The following is a 14,754-nucleotide window of genomic DNA, read 5'->3' as shown; positions in this document are numbered from 1 at the left end:
GCCCTACAATTTGCCAAGTACGTGACTTGGCCACTTAACCTTATGAAACCTCATTTATTGTCCTTATCAAAAAACTGCTTCCTTATCAGGTGTTGTAGCATTTAAATGGGATAAGTATGTGATAAATAGTGCCTGGCACAGAGCGGTGGGTGCTCAATAAATAGTGATAGGCTATCATTAATTACCGGTAATTGCCCAAATCAGCTGGTTCAAGGTGCCATTGAAACTTGCTTTTAGAGCACTTCCATACCTGTGACCCACTGTCAGCATCCCTGATCCACCCATCCAAAGAGAGCTCATTGAACAGCAATCATGTATCAGGGGCTGCAGAACTGCAGGTTCTCTCCAGCTGCTTGGGACCCCACCCTTGGTGCAGTACTGGGGCAGGGAGTGCCTATTGAAAGTTACATTTAAAATTACATAACATCCCCTCTTAAGATCTAGGAATCCTAGCATCCTGCACTGTGAGTGGGATGACTGGTGTATAAGGATGACATCTCCTTAATAATATACTCCTTTTCCATAGAACAGAGTTTCACAGCAATAGCCATGAGATAGGACTTAGAAACATGAGAACTACCTCTCTCCTCTCTACCCTTTCATCTACTAACAGATAGCCCCTGCCATCACTTCCTCCCATCCAATTCCTTAATTCCTTTCCCTCTCTCCCTTCTTTTTCTCTTTCTTTTATTTAACCAACCTGTGGTTTATTTATTAAGTGAGTATTTCTGTATTTGCCATGTATGTAACATGCAGTAAATGAACTGCAAGCACTTTAGGAAGCTCTAGGGTCATCTTAGTTTCCTGGGCTTGCTGCAATAAGGCACCACGAACTCGGTGGTTGAAAACAACAGAAACGTATTGTTTCACAATCCTGGAGGCAAGAAGTTGGAAATCAGCAGGGGAGAAGCCTTTCTTGCACCTTCTTAGCTTCTGGTTGGCGCAATCCTGGGGCTCCATTCTCTTCCTCAGTCATCTCATGAACTTATTCTCCCACGCCTACTTGTCTTTGTCCAGTCCTCCCCTTCTTATAAGGACACCAGTCCCGTTGGATCAGGACCCAACCTAACCCAGCTTGGCCTCACCTCAGCTTACCACATCTACAAAGATCCTGTTCCAAGTAAGGTAGAAAGGGTAGCAGCCACAGGGTTGGGACTTGAATAACTTTTAAGGGGATGCAATTCGACCCAGAACAAGTTGGTACCAAAAATTGAGAGGACGTGACCCAGGTTCATGAAGAGCATCAGCCTAGTTGGAATCACGGAGACATTTGTACGTGAAAATTAAAGATGAAACAAGCAAAATCCTGTGATCGTTCTAAGATTCACACACACCAGCACACATGCATGCACACATATGGATGCAATGATCCATTTTTCTTTAGCAAATTTACCAGCGCTCCAAATTAAACTCACTAATATTAGCACATGAAATGAATAATAAAACATAGAGAAACCGCAATAGAATGTGTACTTTGGGCTAGATAACAGACAGACTACATACTGGTAAATTTCTAATGTCTCAACTTAGATTTGCAGAAATGTGGGCAAGGGACAGATGGCAAGGAGCACCTATGGTGCCATTGCCAGCTCTCAGGCAGGAGGAGGGCAGCACTGCTGGAGAGAAGCAAATGCCTCTGTTATGCCCAAGCCAGGAGGCTCAGGCTGAATATTGGGAAAGTAAGTCTGTCTTTTAAAACCTTTGAAGCCGTAAGCTGTCTTACTGATAGCAGTAATTTGGTAAGGGGCATTTGGCCAAATAGTACTTGGTAAGTGTTTGTTGAGTGAATGAATGTGCATCGTTCATTATCAGCAGGACTCAGTTCCTTTTTCATATCCACTTCATCTGGGACACTTGAAGAACTTCTACAAGCAGCACCACTAAGATTCAAATTATTCTGTTTCCAATTATGTCTTTGTATTATAAATCGTGGACTCATGTATAAACTGTAATGTGCAGACAGCTTAATTAGAATCCTGAAAGACTGAGAAACACTGTGTCTTCTCAAGAGACTCACTATATGAAATGAGACCCACAGGCATTGTCAGCCACGAAACACCAAGAGAAGGGGACGTACCCCCCAGCAGCAGGCTGGCTAGCTCCTGTTCTTCGTAGACTTCTTCCTTTGTTTTCAAAGCCTTAACCATCTATCCTGGCAGAGCGGACATCTGGGAACCCTTACTGAGCGTGAAAGTTTGTCTGAAGTTTAAAGAAGGAAAACAGCTGCTCTGGGGGAAAGGAATAGGGAATCTTGTTTCAAGCAGATAATACAGCCTGGGGATTTCGCATACTTTAGCTTACTTTAAATAATGAACGCTATTGTTATCCTGAGATCACATCAGTATATAAAGTTCTGCTTCAAAGCCTAGAATGGTTTATTCATGTATACATTCACTTAAAAAACATTTATAAATCATTTATTAGTCACCAAGCACCTGTTTACTTGATATATACTTTCTCATTTAATCTTCAGAATAGCCTTAAGGAAGAAGATATAATGACTTTATTGAAGATACATTTTAGGGGAGCGGATAGCTCAGTGGTGGGCAGCTGCTTCCCATGCATGAGGTCCTGGGTTCCTTCTCTGGTACCCCCTAAAAAAAAAAAAAACAGATATATTATAGTTCAGAGCAGGAAAATGGGGCTAAGAGAATAATTATGATCAAGTCCATAAATGGTGGAGCTGGAATTTGGACCTGGAACTCTGTAATTTTAAAGTTCCCATTTCCTTGCGTGGAAACAATAGTGACAACTCCACTGCCCCGATGCCACCCTCCTGTAAATACTTGAAAATGAAGAAAATTGAAAGGTTAACCTGCAAAACTATCACACATCCATTCAACCCACCAACGTTCACTGAATACTTCCTGTGAGCCAGATAGTGTGTTATGAGCTGGAACTACAGTGCTGAAAAAAAAGGAAGACATGGCCTCTGCTTCCAGAGTTTGCAAACCAGCCCTGAACTAACGATATAACTATATACCTTCAACTTGGGTTCATTGCAAGGAGGAGAAAAATAGGGTGCTAAGACATCATCTGAAAGTGAGATCTAACCTAGTCCTCAGACAAGTGTTCTTGGTTTGTCTCGTCTGCTCTGATGGGGCAGGTGCTAGGACAAGTTTCCTGGGGGCATGACACTTAAGCTAAGCTACAGAAGTTGAGCAGAAGTTGCTTATAAGAAGGAGGAGTGGAAAAGGAGGGAGAACATTCTAGGTAAAGAATGTGGATTCGGCCAAATAGAAGGGAGCATGGCATGTCAGAGAAAATTTAAAGGGCCATTGCGGTTGGAGCACAGGCAAAAAGGGAGAACATTACAGAGCAAGAAGATGGGAAAGTAAACAGTAAACAGGAGCCAGATCACACAGGGCCTTATATTCCACCCTAAGGAATTTGATCTTTGTCTTAAGAGCAATGAAAAGCCTCTGACTTATAATCAGGAAAATGATATGTCCAGCTTTGTGTTTCTACATAATAACATTGAGAAAATTCTATTGAAAGAATGAATATGCACTAAACCTTAGAGATAAAAGAATATTATTATAAACCTACAGAAATTAAAGTTGTGCTATATTTGTGCAGTAACAGACTGTTGACTGGAGTATAATAGAGATTCTAGAGACAGAGCAAACACTTTTGAGAAGCTATTATATGCTAAAGGAGGCATTGCATAGCAGAAGGGAAATGGAAAAATTCAAAAAAAGATGTTAGGACAATTAGGAAGCTATTTCACATCAATCCAATTTCTAAATGGATTAAAGCTTTAGGCCATGAAAATGAAACTACAGAAATTATAGAAAACTCGTCAAAGCACAAAAATGAAGAACTCATATAAATGGAAATACAAATAGTTCTTAAGGATATGAAACTATGTTCAATCTCACTCATACTAAGAGAAATGAACATTACAACTGCCACAGACACCATGTTTCACCTTTATGATTAGCAAAGGTCTAAAGGTTGGTCAACCCCCTGTACCAAGGAAAGAGACGGACATTTCCAAAATTGTTAGAGTATAAATTACTACAACCTCTTCAGAAGGCAAATTGGCAACATTACCAAAGTTTAAAATGAAATTACACTTTGACCTCACAGTGACTCTTCTATTAACCTCTTATAGATATACTTGCATATACACTAAAAGTGATCTGTAAGTGGTAATTCATTGCAGCACTTGAGCAATAATGAAAGATTTAAAACTACCTAAAGGTAGAATGAGTGCACTTTAAATAAATTAAGGCACATGTTTGTAATGCCAAATTAGCACCTGTTTTTTTTTAATGAGAGAATTTTATATGTATGGATAAGAATGATTTCTAATATATTGTTAAGTGAAAATGCAAAGGGCAGAATTAAATATATTTATCTGTAAAAGGAAAAAGTTTATATAAACTGATAATATTATATAGACATATATCTTTATATGCACATGCACATACCACAGATACACAAATACGCTTATATATTAATAATGTATCCCTAGAAGGGGACAATAGACATGGAAGAGTAGTTTTAAGTATAGGAAACTAAATAGCTGTGGAACAGGAGTAGAAAGGAAAATACTCTTTATCCTCAAGACTGACAACATTTGGACTTACAGAAACTATTTTAAAATTAATTAACAAAGAATGATCACTCTTGCTGCAGTGTAGAAAATTTATTGGAAAGAGGGGCTAGGTATATACAAAAAGACCAATTAAGAATCCATCACAATAGTCTAAGTGAGAAATGATGGCCTGGACTAGGCTGGGAGAAGTAAGCATACAGAAAGCTAGATGGACAAAACATACTGAAAGGTAAAATCAGCAGGACATGGCGATGGGCCGACGGGATTTGCTAGTGAGAGGGGCTCTGACAGGTGTAGCTGGGTGTGATGGGAAGTCACATACACAGAAAGGGCACACGATACTCACGAATGAAAAAGTGTCCCAGACTCAAAGACAGGGGGCAAATCTTGATTTCGACATTGGGCGTGTTGATTCTGCGGTGCCCATGAGACCTTCCAGAGGAAACCTAGTCTATGGCTGTGATGAAGCTCTCAAGGGGGAGGTCTGGGTTTAAGATTTAAATGTGAGCATCGACATCCATGAAGCCATGCGGTGTCAGGGAAGAAAATGCAGGAACATAGTTCAGAGTTAGAAGTGAGAAGGCCCCAGGAACCAAGCCTGGAGAAATTTACCTCCTACCTCCCATTCCCCCATTACCTCTCTGGCCCCCTTTTTCTGTTTTTTTTTTTTTTTTTTTGGTTAGTGAAGTTGTGACCTTACAAAACAACCATGCATAATGTGCAGAATTCCCTTACATCACCCCTCCACCAAAACCTTACATTGTTGTGGAACATTTGTTACTGATTAAAAAAGAACATGATCAGACTATTACCACTATGGTTCACAGCGTACACTTGATAAATATTTTCCATACACCCCCTGTTATTAATTCTATGTAACAGTATTGTACATTTGTTATATTAACAGTTCATGAGAGAACACTCCTATTTATAGTTAACCACAGTAATCTTCCACCACATGGTTCACTGTATGACACAGTCCCTTGCCTTGTATATTCTACCCAAGGTGTACACTCAGTGGCTCTCACTTTCATCACAGAGCTGTGCAGTCATCATACCAGAAAACCAACCTTGGAAAGTTTTCCTCAATCCAAAATTAAAAATTCCATGCCACCTATTTTTCACCCTTAGAGCTGATATAGTACCTTCTTTGACATTGATGCAAGAATATTACAAGATTTCTGTTAACTATCAGCCATAAGTTGATAGTTAACATTAACTGTACTTTTCCCATGCATCATTATATTCTTACCACCTTGCAATAGTGATGTACATTTGTTCTAGTTCATAGAAGAACATTCTTGTATTTGTATTATTAACCAAAATCCTCATCCACCTCCATGTTCACTGTTATTCAGTCCCTAGATTATTCTCTAGCTTTCTTTCAATTGACGTTTACATCTCTAGACTACCCCTTTCTGCCACAATTCCATTTATACACCAGCCATGTTAGTTACACACAATATAATGTGTTATTATCACCTCTATTTCTGCACTTTTACAGTTAAGCTATTTGAAAATTCTACACACATTAAGCACCAGAACCCCTTCTCAGTCCTCCATCCTATCTCCTAGTAACCTATAATCTAGATTTTAACTCCATGTTATCTTTGTGGTTAGTTCATATTAGTGAGACCTTACAATATTTGTCCTTTTGTGTCTGACTTATTTCACTTAACATAATGTTCTCAAGATTCATCCATGTTATTATATGTGTCCTAATTTCATTTCTTCTTACAGAAGCATAGTATTCCATCAAATATATAAACTATATTTGGTTCATGGACAGTTGGATAGTCCCCATATATTGCAATTGAGAATAATGCCACTACGAACATCCATGTGCAAATATCTGATCGCTTCACAGTTTTCAGTTCTTCTGGATATGTACATAGCAGAGGGATTGCCAGATCATATGGTAGTTCTATATTTAGTTTCCTGAGGAACCGCCAAACTGTCTTCCACAGAAGCTCACCATTCTACATTCCCACCAACAGTGAAGGAGTGTTTCTACTTCTCCACATCTTCTCCAGCACTTGTTGTTTTCTGTTGTTGTTTTTAATAATGGCCACTCTGAGGTGTGAGATGATGTCTTATTGTAGTTTGATTTGCATTTTCCTAATAGCTAGTGATATTTAACATTTTTCATGTGCTTTTTCGTCATTTCCATTTTCTCTTGGGAGAAATGCCTATTTTTAAAATTGGATTGCTTGCTCTTTCATGATGGAGTTGCATGATCTATTTATGTGCATGGAAATAAACCCTTAATGGATAAGTGGTTTCCCAATTTTCTCCCATTGAGTGGGTTGCCTTTTCACCTTCTTGACAAAGTTCTTTGAAGCAGAAAAGTGTTTAAGTTGAGAAGGTCCCATTTATCCATTTTTTCCTTTTCTACTCATGCTTTCAGTAAGAAACCCCCACCTACCATCAGGTCTTGAAGATATTTCCCTATATTTTCTTCCAGGAGTTTTATGGTTCTCAATTTATATTTAGGTCCTTGATCCATTTTGAGTTAATTTCTGCATAAACTGTGAGGTAGGCATCCTCTTTCTCTCTTTTGGATATGGATATCCAGTTCTCCTAGCACCATTTGTTGTATAGTTTGTTATGCCCCAGCTGAGTGGGTTTGACAGCCTGGTCAAATATCACTTTTCCATAGATGTGCGAGTATGTTTCTAAACTATCAATTAGGTTCCATTGGTCTATATCTCTATCTGTATATCAGCACCATGTTGCTTTTACCACTGTAGGTAGGTAATATAATTTAATGTCTGGAAGTTAAGGTCCTACAACTTTGTTCTTCCTTTTTTAAGTTGTTTCTAGCTATTTGGAGTCCATTACCCTTCTAAATATATTTGATAATTGGGTTTTCCATTTCTTTAAAAAGTGTAGTTGGAATTTTCATCAAGATTGCAATGAACTTGTATATTAGTTTTGGTAGAATTGACATCTTAACAATATTTAGTCTTGGCATGTGTATTAGTCAGCCAAAGGCATGTTGATGCAAAATACCAGAAATATGTTGGCCTTTATAGAGGGTATTAATTTGGGGTAGAAGCTTACGGTGACCAGGCTATAAAGCATAAGTTACTTCCCTCAATAAAGTCTATTGCCACGTGTTGGGGCAAGACGGCTGCCAATGCCTGCCAAGAGTTCAGGCTTCTTGGGTTCTGCTCTTCCCAGGACTCCATTTCTTTCTGGGCTCAGCTGCTGTACTCTTTCCACAAGGCCAGCCATAGACAATCAGGTGAACAGCTCTCTCTTTCCCAGGGCTTCTTCCGTGTCTAAGGAGCCATCTCCATTCCTCGGTGTTCTTCTCCTGTGTTTTCACTTCCTGGGTTCCAACTCAAAACTGTCAACTCTGTCCTTTGCCATGTCTTTTATCTGTGAATCTCTACCCACCAAGCAGTGGGGACTCAACACCCAACTAATATGGCCCAATCAAAGACTTAATATAATTTAACCAGTTAAAAGTGTAACCTCAGACAGACCAGTTTACAAACATAATCCAATATCTATTTTTGGAAGTCATCATAAACCATATAAAATTGATACACTCCACCTTTTGAATTCCAAAAATACATTACAATATTCAAAAAAAAAAAAAAAACTTAAATCAGTAGCCATGCTCAGTATAGAATCACATAGCAATCAGTTAAAAGAAATACAGTTTGTTTTGGGGCAAAGTCCTATCTGCTATATACGTCTGAAACTTATAAAACAATTTATCTGTTTCCTATACACAAATGGATATAGGATAAATATGTTCATTACAATAAGGAGAAATTGAGAGGAAACATGAGTTAGGGGTCCAGAACAGTTCTGTAAACCTGCAGGGTATCCTCTATTAGATTTCAAAGTCTGAGAGGCATTCTTAAGATGATGATTTCTTCTCCTTGGGGCCACATGGGGACCCACCCTTTCCACAGGATTGCTCAAAGGCTATTTTTTGCTTCCACCCTCATCAAGCATCTGGGTGTCAATCGAGCTCCAGATCTCACTCTTATAAAGTATTGAGGTCAGGGGCAGGATGGGAAGTGGACTTGGCCCAGAGGTTAAGGCGTCCGTCTACCACATGGAAGGTCCGTGGTTCAAACCCTGGGCCTCCTTGACCCGTGTGGAGCTGGCCCATGCACAGTGCTGATGCACACAAGGAGTGCCGTGCCACGCAGGGGTGTCCCCCATGTAGGGGAGCCCCATGCACAAGGAGTGCACCCTGTAATGAGAGCCACCCAGCGCAAAAGTGCAGCCTGCTCTGGAATGGCACTGCACACACGAAGAGCTGACACACAAGATGACACAACAAAGAGATACATAGATTCCTGTGCCACTGACAACAGCAGAAGTGGACAAAGAAGATGCAGCAAAAAGACACAGAGAACAGACAACTGGGGGGGGGGTGATAAATAAATCTTTAAAAAAAAAAAGCAATGAGGTGATTGCCACACCTTCCAAAACTTTGGGTTAGAGTCTTAACCCTCCCTAGTACAGTGATATGAAGACAACATTTCCCCTAACCTTTGGCATACAGTCTCAACCTTCTCAGAGCAATGAGTTGACCACCTGGCCTTCCCTAATCTATGGGAGACAGGTACACCCTCTCAAACCTATGGGGTGGTGACTTTAACCACCCTAATCCTTGAGGACTGTGCTCTGGAGTCTCAAAACTCTCCCTGAATATTGGGTGGGAGCATCCACCCTCTTCAACTGCTGGGGCAAACTCACCCTCTCTGTACACGTGGGTGGGGTTCCTCTCTTGGCCCAAGGTGATGTCTTAATTCCAGATCTCAGCTTCTATGGTTTTCCTCTTAAAGCTTTTTCCCCTTCCATGTCTCCCATCAATGTCCTTTTTTATCCAAGCTGACAGTGGTTTTGTTCATACAGCTCTCTCAAAAAGCTTGTTGGTTTAGCAAGCAGGAAGCAGGGGTCCAAGCCTTCAGATAGTAAGACTTTCCACAAGTTGTTCCTAGATAACTACATTTTCAATCCTGATTTACAAGTTTCAAGATTAGGTATGTTCTCAAATCTGGCACTATTGTCTGGAAACTTGATTTCCAGAGGCTTGGAATACACAGAATTAGTTTCTGGTTTCTTTGTGCCAAACAATTCAGTCCTCAGCTTATCTTGCTCATCTAGCATTTTGCTATAAGATGCAAGGAGAAGCCAAACTGCAGTCTCCAAGTTTACTTTGGAAAGTTCTTCAGCTAAATGCCCAGGCTTACCATTTTCAAATTCTGCCTTTCATAAAACAGCAGAAGTTAATCTTGCTAAGTTCTCTGTAACTTTAAAACATGATTTACTGTTCCTCCAGTTTCCAAAATAGTTTCATCATTTACTTCTACAGCCTCATAAAAAGTCTCTTTAGAGTCCATATTACTATCAACAGTCTCTTCAAAGCACTGTAGGCATTTTCCATCAAGCATCTCACAATTCCTCCAAAAAATACCTCTTAGCCATTTATAAATCTGTCCCAGCATTTTGATAATTGCAAAAGCATGACCCCACTCCTGGTACCAAATTCTGTATTAGTCAGCCAAATGGGCTGATGCAAAATACCAGAAATCAGTTGGCTTTTATAAAGGGTATTAATTTGGGGTAGAATCTTACAGTGACCAGGCCATAAAGAATAAATTACTTCCCTCACCAAAGTCTTTTGCCATGTGTTGGAGCAAGATGGCTGCCAATGCCTGCCAAGAGTTCAGGCTTCTTGGGTTCCTCTCTTCCCAGAGCTCCATTTCTCTCTGGGTTTAGCTGCTATGCTCTCTCCACAAGGCCAGCTATAGACTATCAGGTGAATGTCTCTGTCTCTCCTCAGTGTTTCTTTCATGTCTAAGGACTTATCTCTATTCCTGTGTGTTCTTCTCCTGAGTGTTCACTTCCTGGGTTCCAGATCAAAACTGTCAACTCTGCCTTTGCCATGTCTTTTATCTGTGTATTAGTCAGCCAAAGGATTGCTGATGCAATATACCAGAAATAGGTTGGTTTTTATAAAGGGTATTTATTTGAAGTAGGAACTTACAGATACCAGGCCATAAAGCATAAGTTACTTCCTTCACCAAAGTCTATTTGGAGCAAGATGGCTACCAACATCTGCAAGGGTTCAGGCTTCCTGGGTTCCTACATTCCTGGGGCTTGTTTTTCTCTGGGTTCAAGGTTCCTTTCTTCCTGGTGCTGGCTTCGCTTTCCTCTGCGTGCTGACTTCCCAGGGCTCCAGATTAAGTCTTCATCATCAAATTCCAACATCAGAAAACCCTCAACTGTGTTCTTTGCCATGCCTTTTATCTGTGAGTCCCCACTCACTAAGGGGTGGGGACTCAATGCCCTAATCATAACTCAATCATGTCCAGATGCAGATCAGATTACAAACGTAATCCAATATCTATTTTTGGAATTCATAACCTTATCAAACTGCTACAATCTGTGAGTTCCCACCCACAGAAGGTCAACACCTTGCTGACACAGACCAATCAAAGCCCTAATCATAATTTAATCAGGCAAAAGTGAAACCTCAAACATACCAGTTTATAAACATAATCCAATATCTACTTTTGGAGTTCAAAAACCATACCAAACTGCTACACCATCTATGAACATGAAATGTTGTTCCATTTATTTAGGTCATCTTTGAGTTCTTTTAGCAATGCATTGTAGTTTTCTGAATACAAGTACTTTACATCCTTGGTTAAGTTTATTCCTAAATTGTGATTCTTTTTGATGCTATTGTAAATGGAATTTTTTCCCTGACTTCCTCCTCAGATTGCTCATACACTAGATTATAGAAACACTATTGATTTTTGTGTATTAATCCTGCATCCTGTCACTCTGCTGAATTTATTACCTCTAGTAGCTTTATTGTAAATTTGGGGGGATTTTCTTGGTATAGGACCATATCATCTGCAAATAGTGAAAGATTTACTTCTTCCTTTCCAGTTTGAACATCTGTCATTTCTTTTTCTTGGCTAACTACACTAGCTAGAACCTCTAGCACTATACTGGACAACAGTGGTGAAGTGGGCATCTTTGTCTTGTTCCCAATCTCAATGGGAAAGCTTTCAATCTTTCACCATTGAATACAATGTTAATGGTAGGTTTTCATACATGGGTTTTATCATACTGAGAAAGTTTCCTTTGATTCCTAAATTTTGGAGTGTTTCTATCAATAAAAGTTGCTGGATTTTTGTCAAATGCCTTTTCTGCATCAATAAAGATGATCTTGTGATGTTTCTTCTTTGATTTATTAATGAGGTGTATCGTGCCAGTTGATTTTCTTGTGTTGAACACACTTACATGCCTGGGATAAAACACACCTGGTCATGATGAATAATTATTTTGATGTGGTGTTGTATTCAATTAGTGAGTATATTTTTGAGGATTTTTGCATCTGTACTCATTAGGAAATGGGTCTGTAATTTTCTTTTTTCATAATGTGTTTATCTGGCTTTGGCATTTGAATGATATTGGCTTCATATCACCCTTTTAGAAGTATTTGAGCAAGACTGATTTTAAATTTTCTTTGAATGCTTGGTAGAATTCACTTGTGAAGCCATCAGGTCCTGGGCTTTTCATTTTGGTGAGTTGTTTGATGACTTTCAATCTCTTTGCTTGAGACTGATTTGGTGAGATCTTCTATTTATTCTAGGGTTAATATAGGTTGTTTGTATATTCCTAGGAATTTTTACATTTCATCTATATTTTCTAGTTTGTTGGTGTACACTTATTCATAGTATCCTCTTATGATCTCTTTTATTTTTCTGGGTCAGTAGTACTGTCCCCATTTTCATTTATGATTTTATTTATTTGGATATTCTCTGCTTTTTTCTTTGTCAGTCTAGCTAACTTAATTTTCTTGATCTTCTCTAAAAACCAACATTTATTTTTGTTTATTCTCTTTACTGTTTTATTTTTCTTCTCAATTTCATTTATTTCTGCTCTGATCTTTCTTATTTCATTCCTTGTGCTTGCTTTGGGCATAGTTTGCTGTTCTTTTTCTATTTCCTCCAGCTGTGTAGCTATGTTGTTGATTTTAGCTCTCTTTTCTTCTTTAATGTAAGCTCTGAGGACTCTAAATTCCCTCTCACCACTGCTTTCAGTGCATCCTATGGGTTCTGATATGTTGCGTCCTTGTTTTCATCTCTCTCAAAATGTTTATTGATTTCTCTTGTAATTTCTTCTTTGACCTGCTGATTATTTAATATTGTATTGTTTAACTCCATATATTTGTGAATTTTCCTTTTTCTGCCTGTTATTGATTTCCAGCTTCATTCCATTAAGATCAGAGAAAATTCTTTGTATACTTTTGATCTTCTTGAATTTATTGAGATCTGCTTTGTGACCCAATGTATGGTCTATCCTGGAGAAAGATCCATGAGTACTAGAGAAGAATGTATATCCTGCTGTTTTTGAGTGCAATGTTCTGTATATTTCTATTAGGCTCATTTATTATATTATTCATGCTCTCTGTTTCTTTACTGATCCTCTGCTGAGGTGATCTATCCAATGATGACAGTGATGTATTGCAGTCTCCAACTATTATTGTAGAGACATCTATTTCTCCCATCAGTTTTGCCAGGGTTTGCCTGATGTAATTTGGGGCATCCTGGTTATGTACATGTACATTTATGATTGGTATTTCCTTCTGGTGGATTTCCCCATTTACTAATGACCTTCCTTGTCTCTAATAACAGCTTTACTTTTAAAGTTTATTTCATCTAATATAAGTGTAGCGATTCAGCTATTGTTTATTTGTTTGCTACCTGCATGGAATATCTTTTTCCAGCCTTTCACTTTCAATCTATTTATATCCTTGTGTCTAAGATGAGTCTCTTGTAGAGAGTATATAGATGGCTTATAATTTCTTATCCATTCTACCGGTCTGAGTCTTTTGTTTGGGGAGTTTAATCCATTTACATTCAATGTTAATACTGTAAAGTCAGTTTTTATTTAACCCATTTTGATCTTTGGGTTTTATGTATCATTTTTTTGTTTTCACCATTCTTTTTACACTTTTAGTTACTTATACTGATATAATCTTCATATCTAGACTCTCTTCCTTAGCCTCTCTTTTTTCTTTTCAGGCTGTAGTACTCCCTTTAGTGTTTCCCACAAAGGTGGTCTCTTGGTTAAAAACTCTCTCAGTTTCTGTTTATCTGTGAATACTCTAAACTTGCCATCATTTTTAAAAAACAATCTTGTTGGATATAAATATTTCTTGGCTGGTGGTTTTTCTCTTGCTGTATCTTAAATATATCATAGCACTTCCTTCTTGCTTCTGATGAGAAATCAGCACTTAATCTTATTAAGCATCCCTTGTATGTGATTAATCTCTCTTCTCTTGCTGCTCTCAGGATTCTTTCTTTATCTTTGACATTTTACATTCTGATTAGTATGTGTCTCAGAGTAGGTCTATTTGGATTTATTTCAAATGGGAGTATGATGTGCTTCTTGGACATGGATATCTTCAATAGGGTTGGGAATTTTTCTATCCTTATTTCCTCAAATATTCCTTCTGCCCCTTTTATCTTATCTTCTCTGTCTGGGACACTCATGACACATATGTTTACACATCTCTTGCCATCTCTTTGTTCCCTGAGACCCTGTTCAATTTTTTCCGTTCTTTTCTTTATCTGTTCTTTTGTAAATTCACTTTCAGAGACCCTGTCTTCAAGGTCACTGATCCTTCCTTCTGCCTCTTCAAATCTTCTGTTATATGCCTCGAATGTATTCTTAATTTCATTTATTGTGCCTTTTATTCCCATAACGTCTGCTATTATTCTATGTATGCCTTCAAATTCTTCTTTGTACCCACCCAGTCTTCTTGATGTCCTTAATCTCTTTAGCCATCTCATTGACTTTACTAAGGAGATTTGTTTGGACACCTATGATTAGTTGTGTCAACTTCTTTTTGTCATCTGGAAGCATAGTTTGTTCCTTTAACTGGGCCATAGCTTCCTATTTCTTGGTATGGATTGTAGTTTTTTGTTGGTGTCTCAGCATCTGATTTACTAGATACATTTATTCTTGTTCCTTTTTCTCTCTTCAGTCTAGGGCTTTCTATTTGATTGGTTTTGTTATACTGCCTGTCTTTGATACTTGGTTCCACTTAACTTGGAATTTTATAGTGGCTCAGGTTTAGCCAATTTGCTTTTTTTTTCTTTTTTTTTTTTTTTTTTTAGCTCTTTTTCATACAATTC

This window comes from Dasypus novemcinctus, chromosome 10, assembly GCF_030445035.2.
Source record: "Dasypus novemcinctus isolate mDasNov1 chromosome 10, mDasNov1.1.hap2, whole genome shotgun sequence".
Taxonomy (NCBI): Eukaryota; Metazoa; Chordata; class Mammalia; order Cingulata; family Dasypodidae; genus Dasypus; species Dasypus novemcinctus.
This window is presented reverse-complemented; position numbering follows the sequence as displayed.